Source organism: Sceloporus undulatus, chromosome 1, assembly GCF_019175285.1.
Source record: "Sceloporus undulatus isolate JIND9_A2432 ecotype Alabama chromosome 1, SceUnd_v1.1, whole genome shotgun sequence".
NCBI classification, from domain to species: domain Eukaryota; kingdom Metazoa; phylum Chordata; class Lepidosauria; order Squamata; family Phrynosomatidae; genus Sceloporus; species Sceloporus undulatus.
This window is the reverse complement of record NC_056522.1, coordinates 214,347,900-214,371,895: the sequence shown is the minus strand read 5'-3', so window position 1 is coordinate 214,371,895 and position 23,996 is coordinate 214,347,900. Positions and strand designations below refer to the sequence as shown.

General features: G+C 40.3%; 1 protein-coding gene and 1 long non-coding RNA gene across 11 annotated transcripts in view; one reads left to right on the top strand and one right to left on the bottom strand.

Moving 5' to 3' along the window:
• KCNH7 (potassium voltage-gated channel subfamily H member 7) overlaps nt 1-23,996 on the bottom strand; it is a 395,432-nt gene that overhangs the window by 273,230 nt on the left and 98,206 nt on the right. The gene's annotated exons all lie outside the window — the stretch shown is intronic.
• Nucleotides 1-23,996, top strand: part of LOC121918710 — an 80,459-nt gene that overhangs the window by 43,522 nt on the left and 12,941 nt on the right. Inside the window, exon 2 of the long non-coding RNA XR_006101284.1 lies at nt 7,031-7,098. This is a non-coding gene — a long non-coding RNA (uncharacterized LOC121918710). The remainder of the gene's footprint in view (nt 1-7,030; nt 7,099-23,996) is intronic.

Sequence of the window (23,996 nt, the reverse complement as noted above, 5' to 3'; positions counted from 1 at the left end):
TACCCTTCTGTGAAAGACAAGCAGTTACAGTACTGTTCAACTTTTGCCATTATCTGAACATCTCTGCAACTCAATACCACTTTCTTTTTTAAACTTGAAAGTCTTTATTTCTCTGCCTGCTGAGCATTTTATCTGAAACTATGAACAGGCTGAGAGAACCCCTCCCAGGCCTTGTTATATGAGTCATTCCTAAAAACTTACTTTCTTTCTTTTGGATGAGAGACAGAGTAGTTCTAACTGTCTCAGGAAACCTGCCAGAGTTTAAGTCACCATTAAATATCAGCAATCCCCAATGCTGCATGCTATATGGGCTGAATCCTCTGGCATATCACAGGAGCCTTTGCCCAGAATTCTTACAACATCCTAGTGATATCATTACAAGACCACAAGATAAGGGTGTCATAATTCCATTAGGACAACACATTTTCACACATTTGCCAAAAGAGGCATTTCCAGAAGCCTGCTCCAGATGCCTGGGCATATCAAGTACAGTGGACCCTTGTTATATGCTGAGGTTTGGTTCCAAGATCCCCCATGGATAAGAAAATTTGTGGATGTTCAAGTCCCATTAAATATAATGGCATAGCAATATGGTGTCCCATATAAAAAATGGAAAATTACATTTGAAATGTATTCTTTTTTTGAACATTTTCAAACGTGAATGCTTGAATCCGTGTATAAAAAATCCGCATATGAGAAGGGCCAACTGTACAGATCCTCAGAAGAACGTACCCAGAATTTGTAAGCTGAGCAGACTCTGGCCAGAAGTATCAGAACTCAAAGAAAAGGTGAATCTGCAAAGATGAGAGACTAGGGAGCTTATCACTTGGGCAAATAAGCAGGCTTACCTCTTCTAGCTTCAGTTCTGGATCCGGACTGCCCCCGGATGTTATCATAGCTAAATCGCCACTAATCTAGACAGGATGCCACCGACCAGATATACCCTGGGTCGAAGCCATGCTCAGATGGCCAATTTTTTAAGTCGGAAGCTTCCTGACTTTGAAAAATAGTGGCTGGCCCTTTAGAAGCTACAGTATGGTTAGACATTCTATGTTTCATTAGTCTGATCAGTATTAAGCTAAGGAATCTGACAGTATTAAGCAAAGGAATCACTGTCAACCTCTATTCTGCCCATGTCCTTATTTTTAGACTGTCAAACTCATTCCGCCCCATTCCGCATTAGCATCTGCTTTACATTTTACTTGACCATACCAATGTTTATATCACTTTTTAAATTAAAAATTAATTTAAATTTAATTACAGTAATTTTAATTTTAATTTTAAATTATTTTTTTAAAAATTAAAAATGCACTTTTCTCCTAAATTTATTTATTTGGAAACACTCACACAAAAACTGCATTACAAATGTCACAAGATATGGAATTCAAGATCTAAATGCATTTTGGTTCATGTTTATGTTCAGGAAGTGCAAATTTAGTCATTTTGCCTTGAAAGCAAGCTGAATAATTTTTTCTCTCATCCTCAAGAGGCTCACATTTTTTCTTCTCTTCTATAGAGATGTTGTTATTATCTGTCTTCATCTTGGTAATCAGAGTTTGAGTAGACCTGTATGTGCCAATATGAATGCACAAAAGATCTGCATTTTCCACCACTAGAACTGCTGAACAGCAAAGCTGTCTTGTCTTTTCTTGAGTGGCTGGTTTTGCACTGTGGCTCTTGCTTCGTGTATTTTTTGTTTTTAGGGTTTCTCCCCCAAATGGTATATGTTTCTACTGTTTGCATTCTTATATGATGCTATGGGGAGATTTTTGTTCTAAAAGTTGGAAAACTTGTGCATTGTTATATTCATACTATCTGTGGTGTCCTTTTAGCAGACACATTACTTATGCTCAATTAAATATAAAGCTGGGAGCTTCCTTGTTGGAAGTAGCGTTATTTCTTTCACCTTATGCAACTAAACAGACCCTGAACACAGGAGAGAAGAGAGGTACTTTTTCAACCTGCCTGAGAAGCATCACTGTAAGAAATGGTACACTTGAGAACTGATATCATTCAAGATGACAACACCCACCATTATGAGACATGCACTCTAGGCAAAATACATGACCTACTTGCCTGCCTCTCAGCAAATGTTTTTCTGGAGATAGTCAAGGCTTAGAGAACAGGCTCAGCTCAGGTATATCTTCAAGTGAAAGAATCAGAATGGCAGAATGCAACAAAAAATAAAAGTCACATACACAGATGTAGGGAACAGTTTATGGCCTTGGAGTCAAGAGATATATTTAGGTAATCTAGGAAAGAACTAACAGGTGCAGATACCATTCACCTTTTCTTCATTTCTTTTGACTGTACAGAATCTGCTCTATCAGACCATCACTAGCAGTACCAGTCAGATGAAGAACCATTTAATTCTAGGTCCCTAAAATTGAACTTGAGTCCTGATGAATATAATGCATTTGCCCTGACTTTGAGATATGTCACCTTATCTTCATGAATGTGGTTCTATAAGGTGGCCACTTGCATCTCACCAAAAAAGATGATAAAAGAGGACATATTCATCCTATTCTTTTTAAAAATCCTTCCCCCTTTAGTTACATCACTAGTCTTGCTAGCAGTGTATGTGTGTATTGGACATCATAGTTAAAAAGTAACTTGTCAAAACTCTATTGAGTGGAACATACCCCTGGTATGTATTGGGACAACAGCCAGTCTTCACCCCACAAGCTTTTATTGAGGAAGAAACAAGGAAAGAAAATGTGTTCTGGGCTGCCTTTGGTGATACACAACACCATCCTGAATGCCCATGAGTATTCTGGAAATATTTTTCATCCAGTAAGGTAATGTGACTGTTCCTGGCTCTGTCTCAAAACCACTTCAATGCAACTCAAGTCAGCTTTGAGGATCTGAAACTCCTTAATGCTTGATGGGCAATTTGATTTATATTTTAATGCATGCTTCACAAATTCTTTACAAACTTTAGCAATGCCAAAATCACTCATTGTAAATTACTTTGGGGAAAGAGACATTAAACATTTAGGGACTATGGGAAACCTTGGTTTGTTTTTGTTTTATGGGAACAAAATTGAAACATGTCAAGGAGCAGGTCAAGCAATATTAAGTATTGTCCGTTTTCAGTTGTATATATTTGCTGCTGCCCCCACAATATGATGTGGCACTACCAGCATCATAATAGTTTGCCTGTGTTGCTGACCTGAAAGTTTGCTGATCTGAACTTAAGAGAAGCAAACACAAGAGGCCTTTTTCTTGCCTTAAACAAATGATTATATTCACCTGAGAATTATACAGCCGTGGCAAGGGAAGGCAGAAAACACCTGGCACCCTATTTCTTCACAACCTGACTTCCTTCACATGCACTTGCACCCACAGTCATTTTTCCGTCTGCTAACACACCTAAGCTGGTGTAGTTATAGTGATCAAGTGCACCTAGGAGATTTCCATTCAGTCCCCCTTTTTTCTAGCATTATAGTAACTTAAAACTTCAGTTGAGTATTTAGAAATACAATGAGGGTACCCAAAGAAAGGGAGCAGGCAAAGTTATCAAGGAAATGCGAACACAGCAAATTTAAGAGCTCTAGTTGTGACACATTTTCGATGGTTAATTCTCAGCAATGCTAGATATTTGGGGAACGGAAGGAAAATTTCATGGGGAGGCAGAATTCTAATTTGGGGGCAATGCCCTCATTCCCTTCTCTATGGCCCGGTACAGACGAGCCCTTTGTGGTGTGTTCATTATGTGCTAGGGTTGTTCGGGGATGGGGCGTACACACACCCTGCAACCCTAGCACATCATGGACGTGTCGGAGCTGTGCAGCGCCGTACAGATGGTGCATGCAGTGATGCCGTCGTGGCTGTGCCACGTCCAAACGGTGTGGCACAGCTCCGATGTCACCACACTATCTCTGGCGCTTTGCGGCATTGCAGCTGTGCTGCAAAAGGGAGCTGCTTCTGGGCACTTCTTTTTTTTTTTTTTTGCTCCGCAGCAGCGCTGCAAAATTTGGTTGCTGCGGCGCTCCTGTGGAGCAAAGAGAGGCGCCGGGGAGGCACCTCTTTTTGGTGCTCTGTACCGTCCCTACCATAGCTAAACCCTTGACGGCAGCAACAGGATATGGTCCAGACTCTGCGTATCCAAGAGCACCAGTTCATCTGCTAGAGACTGTGGGGAGGGGAGGGGAGAGCAAGGCAAGGCAAGGCAAGGCAAGGCAGCCCATCAGCCAGACTACAGTCCAGCAGCCTGGGCACAGATAATCATGGGAAGAGAATAATCAACACATTAGAACAATATCCCTGCTTGCTGTTGTTCCCCCATGACTGGTATTGGTATTCAGAGGTGTGTTATCTCTTATCTGAGAGGTAGTGGTTAGCCATCATGTTATTATAATTAAGCCTGTTCAGTTGGATACAATTAGGGCTGTACCAATAACATGTGCTAGCCGTTTCTCCTCTAATGCAGCTCCCCGGGTGTTGCAATACAAGTACTGTCACTAACTCTAAACAAATCAGCATGAGGTTAAAGGGAGGGGAAGGAGACAAGATAAAAATAAGAAATGGGAGAAGAGAGAATAGAGGGAAACAGAACGGAACATGATGGTATAGATGTTTTCTTTTTCCCCCATAAAGTTCCTTTTATCTTTCTGAAAGGATCATACTCAGATAAATGTTCAGAAGGCAGTCCTGTTATTTCTACAGCATGGAGAAAAATGTGTGCTTCTTCCACCGACGTACAGACCATGTATTATTTACAAACAGCCTAGTATAATGATGCAGTGAAAATGTTGAGTTACTCTCATAAGCAGCATCCATAGACATGGTAGATTTTCTATAAGCAAATAGTTCATTTCACTATTTCAGCAGCAAAGCACAAGGTCTTCCTGAAGAAGAACAACTCCCTGACATCTCCTAACAGGATTCAGAAAGATTCCCATTTGAAAACCTGCGGTCCCCTGACAATCTGGACAGTCAATACTGACAAACAACATAAGTTAAAGCACACATCATGTTAAAAGTACAAATAAAATGTATACGTATTTTTAAAATCCACATTTAAACTTCATCATTTAAAATTTATAATTTAAAAATGATCTGGATAAGCCTGCCAGAAGAGACTGGTCTTCAATGCTGTTTTAATTTTGGGCAGTGTATTCAGCTGTTCAATCTCTTCTGGCCAATCATTCCACAGTCTAGGAGTGGCTGAGAAAAAGTCCTGTGGCTGACAGTTGCCAACATAGCCCTGATTGATTAGGCTAAACATTTGCCAAAGTACTTGAGTGCATGGGGCGGATTATATGGGAGGAAGTGATCCTGTAGGTAACTTGGACCCAAACCATGTAGGGCTTTAAAGATAATAACCAACACTTTGTATCCTGCTCAGAAACTAACTGGCAAACAGTGGAATAATTTGAATATTGGTGTAATATGATCACGCCTGGATGCCCTAATAGTTAATCTGGACACCATGTTTTGATCTAACAGAAGTTTCCGAATTTGGTACAGAGATAATCCAATGTACAGTGCATTACAACAGTCCAGCCTTGAGGTTACCAGTGTGTGCAATACCACCTTTTAGTCCTCCAGCTCTAGGTAGGGGCTAGTGTAACAGCCAAAGCACTCCTGGTTGTTGTGTTTATCTGAGCTGTCATTTGGAGCAACGGCTCCAGAAGCACCCCAAAGCTGTCAACACAGTCTTTCAGGGGAAGTGTAACCCCATCCAGAACTGGTTGACACACTTGTCTCCATCAGCAAAATGCTACAAATAACATGCTCTTATACCTCGTTTCCCTGAAAATAAGACACTGTCTTATATTTATTTTTCTTCAAGAAGACACACATGGCTTATTTTCAGGGGATGTCTTATTTCAACAATGGGGCAGATGAGAAGGGCTGCCCGTCTTCTTTACCGCTCCATGCCGATACACTGCATAGCCACACCTATCACTATGTCTTATTTTCATGGTATGGCTTATATTACGCAAATGTTTAGAAATCCTGCTACGGCTTATTTTATGGGTATGTCTTATTTTCAGGGAAACAGGGTCTATTACATTTACTGGAAGAAAAGTGGAATATAAATCCAATAAATCCAATAAGCAAGCCTGTTTGGGATGCACCATGCACTGAGATTTTAAAGGGAGACCAAGCATTTGTACAGCTTTGCTATAGGGCTTTTTAATGTACACCAACATGGATCAGTATGCTATTTCTTTTAATATGCACAGGGTTCTTATGTGACCCTTCCCACAGACAAAGTAGAACAGCTTCCATCTTCTGTTTATGGAACCTCACAGTAAGGAGCCCTGGTGGCACAGTGGTTAAATGACTGTACTGCAGCCATTCACTCAAAGACCATAAGGTTGCAAGTTCAATACGAGCAAAAGGGCTCAAGCTTGACTCAGGCTTGCATCCTTTCAAGGTCACTAAACTGAGTACCCAGCTTGCTGGGGGCAATTAGCTTACAGTTGTAAACCGCTTAGACACTGTTTGTTCAGTATGAAGCTGTTTGCTTTAAAGAACATTAAAAACATGTTTTAAGGGACTGATTGCATAGCCCTATTTGTCTGTAACTGGCAAACACACACACACACTCCTTTTTTCTGTGTGTGAATATGATATGATAATGAAGGGGTGGATTCACAACTCAGAAAGATAACTGAGCCATGAAATTCTTTTCAGCAACCATAGATCTCGTTCATCTTAGCCTGACAGCCTGAAATGAAGTGAATATCATTATTTGTGTGTCCTCTGATTTGCATCAAATTGAAAGAGTGTTTTGAGGCTATTTAAAGGTCTGGGGGAGATGCTCAGAATAAACCTTTAATGATCATTTTCATCACAAAGCACTGCCAGAAAGCAACAAATTCAACTAGTAATAAAGGTACTGACACAAATTGAAGGTTGTTATCATACATGAAAGTGACATTTTCTGCTTATTATCAAAACGCTCCCCCCTGAATTATTTATTTTTTCATATTCAATTGGCTAAGTTCAGTATAAAAAGACATTTGCAACTGATTATGTTATATGCTGATGTTGATACTTTTGTCCTTCTCTTTAGCCTGGGTCTGAAAAAGCTGTATACCAAAAATGAAAACTGCACCAAGAAAATCTGAATTCTGCTACTGCGTAAGGAATAAATTTGTATAATACCTCAGCTCTTTTATATAATATATTAAGAAGGGCAAGAATTTATTAAGTTGTGATTCTAGAAGCTAGAAAATTAATCAGGAGAACTAATAGCTGGCTTTTAAAAAAAGAAAGCCAAGATTCTGTGGAAACACCTAATATAACATTTTCACCTTTCTTTTGCTTCTACAGTATGAGCTTAGTAATTGGCAGTAATAACTAATATGTAAAGCAATACTTATGTTAACCTTAATGTAGAGTTGTAAAAAAAGGTAACCAATAGGTTTATACAACCAGTCACTCTGGGGTTATATATCCTCCCCCCCCCCCCCCCCCCCGGCACAGGAAACAACTTAAATAAGCCATGTTCTGATCAATACAGAGTACCTCCTTTCTTTTTTGAGCATTTTTCTTAGGAGATTGCTATTGTTAAGATCCTTCCATTAAGAAAAGTTTGAATAAGATCCTTGTTTGGGCAAATAGCAATGGCAGTGAGTAGAATGGAGATCCCATTCTGAGCTTACAGATAAACTTTAAAGGAACAATCCAAGCTGCTGGATCTCCCAAAAGCTGAATTCTCTTGAGGGGAATAGGTTTCAGCACTGTGGATTATTCCTTTAAAGTGCTGATTAAAACCTGGAGCAGATTCACCATTCCCATGACATGGAAGCCATTAGCTGACACTGGTTAATAGCTGTTATGCTTTACTTCCTAAATACGTATGAAGAAAGCAACAACAATAAAAGTTACTCTCTTTGTCTTCAGGAGAACAACTCCATGCTAGACAAACAATATAGAATCCATTTACTGATGTTCATTTTGCTGACTAGAGGCCTGTTACAGACAGCCAAAATAAAGCTGCTTCGAGTCACAGTGGAGGTATGGTGTTTCAATGATGCATGCGTCCTAAGAGTCCAGAAGTCGCACCAAAGCCATGCTCCAGTCCTAAGGACTGGAGTGTGGCTTTGGTGTGGCTTCTGGACTCTTAGGACGTATGCATCATTGAAACACCATACCTCCACTGTGACTCGAAGCAGCTTTATTTTGGCTGTCTGTAACAGGCCTAAAGAGTCATTGCTGCCTTTCCTCTATGCACCGACAAATGAACTGTGGGAATTGGTCATATACATATCTGAGTGTGAGAGCTATAAATAGGACAGGGAAAAGAAGCCCATTTGGTTTGCATTTTAATGTGAACTAATCTAATTCACACTTCCTAAACAAATATGTGAACTCAAACGCAATTATCCTATTGTTATTTTGTACTTCTCTGCATTTTGCAGCACAATTCTCAAATAAAAAGTGCATGTTAAAATATTTAAATGAAGGAAGAGGAAACAGCAGCTTCTAGTGGAATTTGCTTTCAGGAAATGTGTACAAAAATAGCAATAGCAAGCACATTTATATTCTGCTTATCAGTGAACTAGTACTTCCTAAGCGGTTTACAATGTGTAAGCCAATTGCCCCCATCAAACTGGGTGCTCATTTTACTGACCTACAAAAGGATGGAAGGTGGAGTGAACCCTGGAGCCCTACAGGATCAAACTCATAATCTTGTGGCTGTGAGTGGCTTCGGTACTGGCATTTAACCAATGCGCCACCTGGGCTCCTTAATATATATGCTGATATATATCCTTAAAATATATGCTGATGTTTCTGCATAAAAAACAAACTGCATACAAATGTGTCTGAATTGGCGCAAAAATAATAGTCGATGAAATGATTCAGAAATAGGCTGGAATTAGCTTGTACTTCAAAGAATAAGAGGAGGAGGCAAGGAGGAGGAAATTAACATTGTAGAAAATGAAACAGATTAATCTGTTCCTATCTTTAAAATGATGATCGTCTGGTGTATCAGATATGTAAATCTGTGGTTTACAATGTACATTCACCACTGTAACTAGTTAAAGTGATAGTTACTTTTAAGGTAAAATCCAAATCAGACACAATTATCCCATACTGTTGTGTTAGGCTGGTTGTGGGCAAATTGTAGCTTTTCAGATGTTATTGAACATTAGTCCAATAGAGCACAGATGATGAGGAGGATTGCTTGGAATGGTAATTCAACAACATCCTGAAAGATTTTGCTTTGTCTAGTATCATGTTAAGTGACACAAGACTTCTTTGTACGTTTTCTATGTGGTGGCCCATCTGGCTACCAGGCCAAGGGAGACAGTCAACTCAGTTGGTGGTTGCTGTTTTTTGTTGATGGAGAGCACTGGCTGCTTCTGCCTGTTGCTCTCTGCTGAAACACTGTGATTTAGATAACTGAAGTCAGCCTGATGTCCTTGGTTGAGGTGGAAGATGCTCTCTCTTTACCTGTGCTGAGGTAAGATATGATTGCCAAACTAGCTGGTATGTAGTGTTCTGAGTGCTGGAGTAGGACTCCAGAACACGAGGGTTTGAATCAGCCATGGAAAATCACTGAACGTCCTTGAGAAAGTCCTACTCTCTCAGCTTCAGAGAAAGGCAATGGCAACCCACCACTGAACAAAACTAGCCATGGTAAACCTGTGATAGGGTCACCTTTAGGTCACCATAAATCAGAAAGGACTTGAAGGCACACAACGGCAACCACGTGGCTTCTGTAAGTAGAATGGGAGAGTGCCATCTTATCTTTTGCCTCAAGCAACAAAAAGCCTTGGGCTGGTTGTCACACAACAAAGAAAGATCTTTACTTCTCCCCAACACCATGTTTGCCAGATTCTGATATCTTTACCCAATTATATACAGAGATTTTACCAGGATAACTTTACACAGTGACTCATTTCAGCCAGAATTTTTGCCAGTCAGCTAAAAGGAATAAAGACAAGCTGAAGGCAACAAAGAACAACTCCTGGTTATTGAGTAACACTTGTCTCATCTTTGCTCATTTCTCAATAGGTTGATTTCTGAATACAGACTCTTAAAACACACACACACACACACACACACACACACACACACACACACTCTTTTTAGGTCCCCAAAGGCAGAGAATTAAGCATTTTCAGCCATCTCAGTTAATTAGCAAGAGTCTGCAGTGAAAACTTTGTAATATGTGCCTTGGCTTAGGTGTCTTTGGATGTGATGACACCTTCTCTACCATACAGGGATGCAAATCAATATTCATAGTAATTAAGTCACATTCTCTACTAGCTTCATAGACTTTTAAAAGGCTTTGTTGGACATAAGGTATTTGAAGCAGCTTGATTATGATCTGGATAAATGGATTAGTTTCTTCTAGCACCCCCTGAAAATGCTAATAGAAAAAAAAATCTCCTCCTCTTGTTTAGAGGAAGAACTAAGTGTATTGTGGACCATGCAATGTTTCCCTGTGGAATTCTGACAGGATATTTGCTACAGGAGATGTGTTTTTCAATCGTTTGTGTAAGGGGATGTAGTCCTGACAAGGAAATAGATGTTGTTGACATGTCATTGCCCTTAAATGGGCTGGCATGATTTATTGTAAGATGAGTCCACTACCTTCAAGCTCTGTGAGCAGGCAAAGATTTAAAAGAAAACTATAAAACAAATGCCTCCCATTTGGGACTGAGTGGGTTTGCTGAAAAAGTGAGCCACCCTATAGCGGGGGAGATTCCCTCATGTACTACTAGCTATCACAACTGGACTTCCAGTGGTGAATTTTGATACCCAAGTAAATGACTCCTAAATAAATATACATGTAATTGTTAGTGTAAGAGTAAAATACAGTCACTTTCCCCAGGTCAGTAGATCCTTAAGTATTTATAAAGCATGAAAATTATCCCTTCTTTCTGGCTTTAGTCTTAGATTTGATACATTTTTCTCTAGAGAGCCTGCTTGTATGCCACCACCAATCTCATTTGGTGAAACTGAGTGCTTCTGATAGCCCCGATAAGCTTCAGATAGATATCTGTAGCAACCATCCACAGGACAGTAAATAGATTACAGTAAAATATGGTAACTCTCAGCGCATGTGCATTTGTTCTATTATATATCACCATTTTCTGAGCTTCAGAGTGAGCTATCGAATTAATGAGCCAAAGGCTACTGGAATGTTAGCCAAATGATAGTGGAATGTGACTAGAACAGATCATTGTCCTTTTCAAGGGATGCTCATTAAAGTAATGCTGCTACTGGGAGAAAAGTGTGCAAGCTACACAGCATTTTCCAGGGAATGCTTTTTGTCCCCAAGGGGCAGCTGTAGAAATCAGAGGAAGCTGAGGGCACTAGAGACTAAGCTTCCTCTGTTTTTCCATAAAGTGGCAAATGAGATGTCTAAGGAGCATTCAGCAATGTCTGACTTCACCATCCCTCTGAAGCTGTATAGCCCGGATGCTAATTTGCAACTGCAGTGCAAATTAGGCATGTGGAAAGATAATAAAATGGAAAGGATGGCTTCTTGTGTGCTAATAGGTTTTTACATTTTTCATTTTCATTTTTTTTCAAGTGGAAGCCCCTGGGTTGGAAATATTATATCTGTATGTATTGGAAGAGCCCCATTTATTTATTCATAATTCGTTCCAATTATATCTTGCCTCCCATGAGCTCACAGAACCATGTGTGACTCTTCCTTCTGCTTCATCCTCAGGACAATAACTCTGGCAGGTAGGTCAGGGAGGAAGAGAGAAACAGACACAAACTCACCCAAACTCACTGAATCTGAGGGTGCAATATACACTGTAGAAATAATACACCTTGACACAATTTTCAAGTGCTGTAACTCCAGCCTATGGAATTCTGGGATCTGTAGTGCTACAAGGTCTTTAACCTTCTCTTCCAAAGAGTTCTGGTCCCTCACAAAACTACAAACCCCAGGATTCTGTAGGATGGAGCCATGAAAGTTAAAATAGTATCAAACTGCATTATTTCTACAGTGTAGATGTACCTTTATTCTCCCAAGTCTCAGTCAAAAGCTCTGAACTTTTTGCTACGTTTTGAACAAACTTGGGTCCCATAGTGACATGAAGGGTTGGTGAAAAAAAGTGGATATATGGTTAAATACCCCTTTTTAAAATCTTCCTTACAGGCTGTTGTCCTCTAGTTTCTGATTAGTTTTGAATTTATCAGGCTAACAACACAGTTCATCAACATCATCTTTTAAGCAGCAGGGTTAAATTTGACTTGCAAACAAATTCCAGCAACCCTCTACACCCAGCAACTCAATCAAGAGATAACCTTCTTTAAAACTGCTGCATCACATTATCCTCTGTCTGTCTGTCTGTCTGTCTGTCTGTCTACCTACCTACCTACCTATCTATCTGAACAGGATGGCTTTCTAATAGGGGAATTGTTGGGAGGAGTGGGAAAAGAAATCAGAGAGTAAGGTGGGGAGTGAGGGGAGAGAGTCTGAGATATAAATAGACTGCACCAGCAAACAAGACTGAGCAAACTAGGGAAAAAGCCTCACTTGCTTTGTTCTACTTGCATATACATGCTTTAAAGCATTGCGTGTGGGGGGGCTGATGTGACAAAGAAGAAAAGGCTGGAGTGAATGACACACTCTGAATGCTTTTCCTGTACCCAAGAAGCTGGGTTTCCAAACAAAAAAATAAAATAAATAAATGCTCATAAGGAGCTCCACACAATAATATCACCAAGAACAGCTGGTGACAAGAGTGGGTACGGATCTGCAGTATGGTTCAAATTTGTAGGACACATGGAAATGGGTGACATCAGTCTTGTCAATAAAGTATGTGGGGAAAATGAAGAAGGAACACTCTAATGCAGGGAAAGAAGAACGTGTCAGGATTGTTTTCTCCCACATTCTTTTTTACTACAATCCCATTTTCCCAAAACTGAAATGAGTAACACTGTGAATTTGGATAAATTCCTAGTGACAGAATTTGTTCCATAAAATTATAACATGTTTGCACTGATCAGTTTATAAAGGTGCAACTGTTTCCAAGGAACTTTTAGAAATAAGGAGCCTGCATCTGTCCCTACCAAGAGGTGACAACCCTATTACAGCAACAAAATGAACAATTGAATTCAAACCCAGACTAAGAGCTACGCAGACTAGGCCTGATCAGAGAATCATAGAATCACAGAATTGGAAGAGATCACAAGGGTCATCCAGTCCAACCCTCCTTCTGCCATGCAGGAACTCTCAATCAAAGCATATCCGACAGATGGCCATCGAGCCTCTGTTTAAAGACTTCTAAGGAAGGAGACTCCACCACTCTCCAAGGAAGTGTGTTCCACTGTCGAACAGCCCTCACTGTCAGAAACTTCCTCCTAATGTTAAGGTGGAATCTCATTTCCTGTAACTTGCATCCATTGTTAGGGTCCCATTGGATGAGTTTATGTGTATATTTCTCTGTTTTCCACATCCATTTTTAAAAACTCTCAAGTTCCCCCCCCCCGCCCAAATTTGGTTAAAATATGTAGGAAAAAAATTGGTATGCAAAAGAAACTTGTAGCATCTTTGAGATTAACTGTGCAGAAGAAGTTGCAGCATAAGATTTTGTACACTTGGTCTGCTTCCTCAGATGTATGGAGTGAACTGGTGCCCAGGAGGGACATTTATAATCAGACTGTATGAATAGCTGTAGAAAAGATAAACAGGTGGCAAGTTCAGTATTAACTGTGGTCACTGAGGGGCAAAGACATGAGGAAAGATGTTGCCTAAGGCCACTTCATTTCATACATCTGAGGAAGTAGACCAAGTCTACCAAAGCTTATGCTACAACATTGTTCACTTAGTCTCAAAGGTGCTACAAGATCCCTTTGCAGAGTCTGAGCCTGTACAGACATGTCAAAATAAAGCTGCTTTGGGTCACATTGGAAGTATGCTGTTTAAATGATGTCCTAAGAGGCCACAAGCCGCACCACAGCCACACTCTAATCCTAAGGATTGGAGTGCAGGTTTGGTGCAGCTTCTGGCCTCTTAAGATGCATGCATCATTTAAACGGCATACTTCCAAAGTGACCCAAAACAGCTTTATTTTGGTCTGTCTGTATGGGCCCTCTGATATTCCAGAGTCACATGGCTATGTCTCTGCAGTCTCCAAAATACTGAACTATCTATCTTTATTTTAATGCCCAGTAGCCTTTAGGAAGGTCTGTGTCACAGAGGTGTATACTGAGCATTTTCATATTCAATGGGAGGGATTCAAGATATCCTTTGAGGCTGTATTGTTGTTGTATTTGTTGTTGTGTGCCATCAAGATATTTCCAATTTACGGCAATCCTGTCATGGGGTTTTACTGACAAGATTTGTTCAAGGGAGGTTTGCCATTGCTTCCCCCTGTGGCTGAGGATGTGTGACTTGCCTAAGGTCACCCAGTGGGTTTCATGGCCAAGCCAGGATTTGAACCCTGATCTCCAGAGTCATAGTCCAATGCTCCAACCAGTACTCCATGCTGGCTCCCTTCAGGATATCCTAAATGAAATAAACAAAGCCCTTTTGGCTACAGAAGGAACTGCCAAGATGCAAACAAAACCTCTTTAGAAGAAATCATGAGTGGTTCAAGGGCTCAGGAAGCAACTCCGTTAACTAAAATGCAGGGGCTTGGCCATACAAGTTATCTGTAAGGCAGTGTGGTGTAGTGGTTTGAGTACTGGATTAGGACTCTGGGAGAGCAGGGTTCCGATCCCTGCCTGGCCATAGAGACCCATTTGGGCAAGTCATACTCTCTCATTCTCACAGGAATGCAAAGACAACCCCCTCTGAACAAATCTTGCTGAGAAAACTCCATGATACGGTTGCCTTAGTATTGCTATAAGTCAGAAATGATTTGAAGGTATGCAACAACAACAAGTCAAGGCTCACAGAAAAACAGCAGGATATAAGGGAAATGTGTGAAATAATATGGATAACATATACTCTGTAGTCTGACCCATTGAGCCCTGAGATCTTGTCATCACTGGAAAAAAAATTATCCTAAAACATCCAAGAGTGCACTTTAAAAATATGTGGTCAGGATAGCATTTTCTTTCCAAATCATAACCATCTGCTCACTTCTAGCTTCAGAAAATGGGGCGGGTGTGCCCTAGTGGCCAAGGACTGATGGGAAATGGGGCTGCTACAGGTCCTGGATCCCTTGTAAAGTCTCACCCATGTTCTTATGCACTGACTTTTTATTGGACCCACATAAGCATCCTCACATAGAGCTACAAATAACATGACAGGATTAAACTAAAGACCTGTCTTTCCCATTGCACTGTCTCTAATATGAGGCAGCCAGATGACCTTGGGAACCAACGCTGATGAATGAGGAGGGAAGATAAAGAAAGAAAAGACATAAATGTGGAATCTGACTTTTCCTTCCTTAATAGATCACACTAAGATGCTGCTCTCAGTGCACTTCCCCCGCCTATATATCAAAAACAGTTTTATAACTATTTTGATTCCCATATGTTAAATAAGCACACTTTCAAGCTGTTTATAATATAGGCTGTTGGTTGACTGCAGTTTGTCAGTGCCGCTTAGCTCAGTATTTCCGAACTCCACACATCCAATCATGTCCACTCTTGTATTCAGCACATCCCATTGTATTAAGCAAAAATTAACTTCCAGATCAGTATGCACTGAACTGTCTCACTCAACTTGGCCAGAACAGCTTTGGGAGAATGGTGCTAAGGAGTATCCTTGATACATCCATTGATTCTTTGTAATGCACTTTTATTTTGGGAAAGGTCCTAGCTCTGTGAAAGTACACCTGCTTTGCATGCAGAAGTTCCCAGGTTCAATCCCTATCAGTATCCCCAGATAAGACTGGGGAAGATTCCTGCCTGAAAACCCTGGAGGGCCAGACCCAGTTAATAATCACAGCACTGGACAAGGGAAATGAGAGAGTCTAATTCAGAACAAGAGAGCTTTCTGTATTCCTACCATATCAGTTCAGTTCCACACAATGCTTTACCTGTCTGCCTCCCACAACATATGACTTCTTGCCTGACTAACATATGGATGATACTTACAAATGATGGAGGCATTGCATGTGATTTCTACTGAGGTATCTGCATTTTGCAATCTAGCTGAGTTGTCAAGGCACATGAAGTGTGGGTTTAAAGAAAAGGGCAAATACATTATAAATCAGGCACACAATGGCTTCCTGCACTCATGCCCCCACTCCACTCCACTCCCATTCTATTCTTTTCATTTTGGGATGATGAACGTCTCCATGGCCAGGCTATGCTGCAATAGAGACAAGGCAAAGAGCCATCATGGCATAGTGGTTTGAGTGTTGGATTATGACTCTGGAGACCAGGGTTTGAATCTCAGTTCAGTCATAGAAACTTACTGTCTCAGTCTCAGAGGCTGGCTATCCTACTCTGATGAAACTTGCCAAGAAAACCCCATGGCAGGTTCGCCATAAATTGGAAATGACTGGAAGGCACAGATCATCATCATCATTATCATCACAATCATCATCATCATCATCAACAACAACAAAAACATGAAGGGTCAAAGAACCACTTCTCGCAACCTTGTTCCCTCTCATCTTAGTTGCACTCTCCACAGTAACTTGGAGAGGAAGAAATGGACTTTCCCAGCAGTATTTTTTGAGAGCTATCCTCGTTGCAATGAAAAATATTTTGAGTCTTCAATATTTTGGGAAACTACAACCCATTCGCTTTAAAAAGACCTGCTATTTGAGATGAAAATGGTTAGAACTGGTTACTGCTATGGCTGTTTCTCTGGTTCATTACTGTGGGTGGGTAGCCAGGGGACCATTATGGTAAGTAAACAATTTCTGTATACAATTCTGTGCATGCAAATTTAGAGCTATATATGGGGGATATGTTGGTCACCCTCCCTTTATGGGCAAGTCTTCCTTAGTGCTTAGTCCTCTCGCTTGGTGAGGGCATGGGAGAGAGCACCTTCTTGGTGGCTGCTCCCACCTTTTGGGACTCTCTTTCTTTGGAGGCTAGGCTGGCCCCTCCCTGGTTTCATTTCACCACAAAGCAAATACATTTTTTTAACGGTTAAGCAGGGAAGGTTTCTATTTATCTGTGTGTTTTGTTTTTAACTTTTGTATGATTTTAAAATTATTGTACAGTATTTAACATGGGGATTTTACATTGTTTTAAATTTTTATTGTAAACATTTTTAATTCACTGTTTTGGAAATCATCTTAGATCCCACTTTGCGAGAAAGGCAGCATATAAATGAAATAAATGGATAAAGCTTTTTTTTTATGACTCTGTTTTTCTTCTCTTAATGTGCATTTAGCACATTACAATGCTGAAACGTAGGATTTTTGTTATGTCACTGTTACCTTATGATAGATTTGAAATGCTATGGAGCTCACAATGAACACCGAGGAAGATGTTTTCAAGTGAAGCTTCCTAAAGCTACACTGCCAGCTATGCTCAGGGCATGCAGTGCCCAAAACTAGGCAGTTGTGCTAGAGATTGGGTTTTAATATTGCTCATGCTTTGTTATGTTGTTTTGTTTGCTTTCAAATTCATGCAAAAAAGTATTATGTCATAAAGCAATTTTCAGCTTTACATGTGGACAGACTATGGGATTTTCTTCCATCCAATCTAAGTAATCCTCCTTAAATCTGCTTGAGATACCCTAACCCCTCCCTCTCAAAAATATCCAAACAAATTCACTAAAGCACTTGCATGCTAATCTTCCTGCCATAGTTTCATCCCTCCTAGCACTGACCTTCAGCAACCAGCAGGAAAACATAAGCAGAGTACACAAGTCACAGGTGATAGAATAGTTGGAAAATTCTCAGAAAATTTTCTCAGAAAAACCTCTTTCAAGATATTTCAGCTTTGCTGCCAGGCAGGAATGGTCAAGGTGAAATTTTCATGGTCCTTCAGATTTCCCAAACTACTTTTTTTTTTTTTGCTAGCCAAATAAATGAGGAATTGCCTGTTATACATTCAGTAAACATGTTAATAGTATTTTTATGACAGCAGAAAGTGAGGGTAAAAAACAGTCTTACTTTCCTAGTCCTGGTGCTGTTCATTATTGTCCAAAAGGCAGCAGATAAAACTGTTCCCCATCACAGCAAATTCATGCTCATTATATTTCTGCCTGGCACAAGAGCCTTTCCAGAAAAGGGGCATCCCCTAGGTATAAGTGTATTCCCCTTAGTCGAGGAGGGCAGGTGTTCAAGACCATTCTCTTCCAAGAAGTCACTGAATCAGTTCTGGATCCATCTCATGGCAGTCGCTGCAGAAATGCTGTTGTGAGGGGAGCAAAGGTATGATGGGATTTCTATATGGTCAGCAAAACTTTTTTTGTGGGGGTCTCAATTCCTAAAATGAGAGAATTGTCTTAGATACAGTTCTCTCCACCACCCCACCACCCCCAGTGTTCTAATTTTAGTAAGAAGTCTATTCAAGGCAGAGTCAAAGCTAAAGATAGGTGGCAATAGCCTGACTTGCCTTTAGGAAAGATCCTGCAGCAAAGAAATTCCATATTTACTGGCCTATTTCAATAATTAATGAGATGGCTCAGCAAATCCTTTCTATAAGTGGTCATAGAATCTCTCTCTCCCTCTCCCTCTCCCTCTCTGAGTTGCCTCAATAAAAAACATCTTCCACACATTATAGACTTGGGAAGATGAAAAGTGTAAGACTGAAACAACAACAAATATGAAACTTACAACCCCCTTGAGGTCAGATTGTTTCGAAAAAACAAGATATATACCTGTGTGTGTATACATGTGCGTTACTTTGTTGTAGCATATCTCTGAAGCTAAGGGGGAAAAAGGCAGGGGCCTAAAATTCAATTGCTAGTTCATACCCTCAAACTGTCACAGTTTGGCAGGGAAGTCCTGGTTAATCCTCTGTTGCACTATTTTTTCAACTGCTTTTTAATATGTTCCAGTTTCTCTCTCCTCTTCCCACTGACCCCTTCTGTCCTCAGCTTATTTTAATTTCTGCAGACTGGGTTCAAAGTGCTTCATTCTGAAGGAGTCTGCACTCAGTTAACCCAGTAAGTAGGGAGATGGGGACTGAGACTTGACATTTCCAGGAGGCTCAGGCAAAAGCAAACTACTATAGCCTCTCCTAGCTGGTGTGTTTTTCTTCATTAATAACTTTTGTCATCTGATGTTGTCTGGCTATATGTGTCCTGTTTTCATCTGTGAAATATTGGATGGCATGCCATACCAGCCCCAACTAGAATGGACCCATGGAGCTAATGAGCTTGGTACAAATATTGACTTAATGTCAAACAACTGATTAAATGTGTCTACCCTAGAAGGGATTAGCAGCTGGATTCAGGCTAAGGAGACTATTGATATAAAATGTCAGTTCCAGAGGCACCTAGCTGGTCTCTATCAAAAACAGACTGACGGACTTGGAGGATGGACTTTGGAGATGGATAAAATGATGTCTTCTGCCTGCAGAACAGACACCAGTGATGGATCAGATATCCTCTCTCCTCTGCTGCAGGCTATATTGCAGATGAAGGATCCGGCTAAATTATGGCTAAAAACACTGAAATTAACATGGTCACTTCAAGTTGACAGGCAACTTGAAGGTGCATACATAGATTCACCTCAGCCTCGCATATACTCTCATCTAAAATCTGCTCTGAACTGGTTTAGTAGAACCTTCAGAACATATTTGGGGATGCTTCCAGGTCCACACTGAGAAGGAGCAGGGAAACTTCCATTATCTAAGTAGAAATCCACTTACATAAAATTTCATCACAGGCCTGTGCAGTTCTTGATAAAGTAGACGGCAGTAGGGAAAGAAGAAGACCGCGTTACAGATGGATAGATTCAATAAAGGAACTCATGGCCCTGAGCCTGCAAGATCTGAGCAGGACAGTTGATAGGGAGACTTGGAAGTCTCTCATTCATAGGGTTACCATACATCAAAATTCACTTGACAGCAGTTAATGGCAACAAATCCAGTAAAAACTCATCTGTGTCCCAGTGGTGTTGACACAACTATTTTCTTAGTTAAAAGCAAAAATAATCTGAAGTCATATGCTAAAGTGTGTCCCTGGTTCAAGAGTTCTAATGAATTCCACTCTGGTTATGCAGAGGCAGATCAGCATCTAATGAGAATAATGATATAAAAATGGAAAATAAAGATGGAGTCACTGTGGGCATTTTCTACAAATACCGCAGAACACAGTGGAAACTACTGTGTCTGAATAAGTACAAACAGTGAAGTTAATATTTCCATGAGTCAGACATCATTTATGTCCAAGTGAAACTGAGATTGCAGTTGATGGAAATGACTGTAACCTTTGCTGCCCCTTCTAGCCGTTGTTCTATTCTCATGCTCTACAGATAATTGGCCAGTAGCTATTTATCTGCATTCAGAAATGTGATACAGTCAAATGGATGTGCATTGTGCATTTCGATTAAGGTTTTTTAATTAGAGTTGAAATGAAGTTTATTCCCAGAAATTCTCTTCTGCTTTCTTGTCAGCTCAGGTGGCTGTTCAATACTCTCCCTGGAAAACTTTATGCATTTAATTTTTTTTCTATACTGAGCTTCAGCAGAGCTTTTTGTGTGATTCACACTCCATGGAATCTGATTGCAACAGTTCTTATTTGACATGGATATTTGGTTTTAATATTTGATTGCTGCCAGTATTTGATTTGATGTCACTACCTGCATTTGTGAAACTGGCTCAGTTTTGCAGCTGGCATATCTCTGAACAGGTAAAATTTCATATTCTAAACCAAGTTTATTTTTTTTTAAATTAAAATGTATTTTAGGCAAATTTTGCAAACATTTGCTCCAACTCTGCTATACATGAATTCAATATATATAAATTATTAGAACACTTGTTATATGGCAATTCATCAATTACTTGGTCAGTCTCAATCTTAAAGAAGAGAAGGAAAGTCCACATCCTGCCAAGAGTGAGGCAGGAAAATCTTTTGTTTTGCGTTTTGTCTTCCTGCCTCTAGGAGCAAGTGGGACAAGCAACCCAATCTAAGGGGATCTCACCCTCTCTGCTGGGAAAGGTGTGAAAGGTCTTCCCACACTACATATCATAAAAAATTACCAGTGCTCCAAGACTTAGATTTTTAGTTTGAGAACAATTCTATGTACAATTCCTCTGGTATTTCATTTAGTGTTTTGTTTAAAAAATAGAGCATACTTTTCAAATAATAATTACTTTTGAAATGAGATTATTGTATTCCCCATCACCATATACAGATGTGAAAGCTGGACAGTGAAGAAGGCAGACAAGAGCAAAATCAATGCATTTGAGATGTGGTGCTGGAAATAGTGTTGAAGGGCCCAAACAGACATGCCAAAATAAAACTGCTTCGGGTCACTTTGGAGGTATGCTGTTTAAATGATGCATGCGTCCTAAGAGGCCAGAAATCGTGCCAAAGCCATGCTCCAGTTCTAAGAACTGGAGTGCAGCTTTGGTGCCGCTTCTGGCCTCTTAAGATGCGTGTGTCATTTAAACAGCATACCTCCAAAGTGATCCGAAGCAGCTTTATTTTGGCCTGTCTATACAGGCCCAAAGATACTGTGAATAGCCACAAACAAAAACAAATAGGTCATTGAGCAGATAAAGCCCAATATTTCCTTGGAAGGCAAGATGATCAGATTGAGGCTGGCCATATCATGAGAAGGCATGTTTCACTAGAAAAGACAATAATGCTAGGAAAGGCAGAAGGCAGCAGAAAGAGAGGAAGACTAGATGCCAGATAGATATTCAGTCAGAGAGATTCTGGGGATGGATTTGCAGTACCTAAGCAGAGTATATTTATTTATTTATTTCCTGCTGTTTTCCCAAAACTGGGACTCAGAGCAGCTCACAACATTAAAAACAATACAGTTAAAACTATACAAAATAGTACATTAAAATAGAATTAAATTATTACAGTATTAAAACAAGTTACATGTTAGAAGTATAAAATACAATTAAAAAGATAAAAATGTTAAAAATCATAGAATCATAGAGTTGGAAGAGACCACAAGGGCCATCCAGTCCAACCCCCTGCCATGCAGGAAATCTAAATCAAAGCATCCCCGACAGATGTCCATCCAGCCTCTGTTTAAAGACCTCTAAGGAAGGAGACTCCACTACACTCTGAGGGAGTTTGTTTCACTGTAGAACAGCCCTTATTGTCAGGAAGTTCCTCCTAATGTTGAGGTGGAATCTCTTTTCCTGGAGCTTGCATCCAATTCTGGCCTCCCTGGGCAGGGGGTTCCACAGTCTAGGGGCAGCCCCAGAAAAGGCCTCTCTCATGTCCCCATCAACCATGCTTGTGATGGCAGTGGGATGGAGAGAAGGGCCTCCTCTGAGGATTGCAGAGCCTGGGCAAGTTCATACACAGAGATACGATCTGCCAAATAGCCTGGACCTGAGCCATATCGGGATTTATAAGTCATAACTAGCACTTTGAATTGTGCCCGGAAACAAACTGGCATTCAGTGTTGTTGTTTCAACAGGGGTGTTGTGTGGTCTCTGTAACCTGCCCCTGTTAAAAAGCTGACTGCATCTCTTTGTACCAGCTGAAGTAACCAAGGCATGTATCACCAAGGGCAGATCTGGCATTTCACGAAACAAGCATAGCTGGTGCACAAGTTTTAAACGCCCAAAAGCACTCCTGGTCACTGCAGAGACCTAGGCCTCCAGGCTCAGAGCAGAGACCAGGAGTACCCCCAAACTGTGAACTTGCATCTTCAGGGGGAGTGTAACCCCGTCTAACACAGGCTGGATCCCTATTCCCTGATTTGCCTTCCGACTGACAAGGAGCACCTCTATCTTCCCTGGATTGAGTTTCAATTTGTTTGCCCTCATCCAGTCCATTATTGATGGTAGACACTGGTTTGGGACCAGAAGTAGTGGAGGATAGGTGGTACTGGAGATGTTTCATTCATAGGATCTCCATGAGTTGGGGTTGACTCAAGGGCAGTTAACAACAATAGTCAAAAAAATAGCAAAGACCTGGAATGACGGTTAAGAAAAGAAGTGCAAAAGCAGGATTATATTAAACATTAAGAAAATAAACACAATGACCATAGATAATTTCCATAATTTTAAAGTGGGCAATAAAGTCATTGAAATACTTTAAGATACTGTGCACACTATGACTCTAGAGACCAGGAACTCAGCCATGGAACCCCGCTGGATGACCATGGGCAAATCACACTCTCTCAGCCTCAGAGATGGCAATGGCAAATCCCTTCTGATGACACTTACCAAGAAAACCCAAGGATAGCTTTGTCTTAGGGTCGCCATAAGTTGGAAATGACTTAAAGACACACAACAACATACTTTGGCTCAATCACTAATCAAAATGGGTATGAAAATTGGACAGTGAAGAAAGCTGACAATTGGAAAATCAACTCATTTGGAATGTGTTGCTGGAGAAGAATTCTAGCAGATAACACAGACTGCTAAAAAAGATAAATGAAAGGGGTCATAGAGAAAATCATCATGATAATGCTGAGCAAAGTGGAAGGCAGTAGAAAAAGAGGGAGACTGCATGATGGGTGGATTGATTCAACCAAGGAAACAACAGTCCTGAGATTGCAAGACTAGAGCAGGGCAGTTGATCACAGGCTCTTGCAGGTCTCTCATTCTTAGGATTGCTCTAGATCGAAGTCAACATGATGGCAAAGAACAACAAACAAAAAGCAGTCTCTTGGACTGAAATATCAGGTGGTATCATTATGAATTTGTCATATGCCATATAGATGCTGCTATGAACTAAATTCTAAACACTGCTTAGAGAAATGCTTATTGGCTTAATGCTTATTAATTATTCAATTAAGCACTGAGAAAGAATTTCAAAACTGAATGAATACTTGGGCCAGTTCAATGCTCCTCTCTTCCTAGAGCATATAACACTCCTTTGTAATCTAGCTGCCAAGACAGATAACTAGATAGATAGAGAGACAGATATATACAGATACTAAACAAGATCAGCTAAACATTGTATTGTACTGTGCAAGAAGTTAAAACAAAAAAGTTAAGATAAGAAAAAGAATACACTTCACTCTTCAATCATATATATATGATTTGTTCTGAAT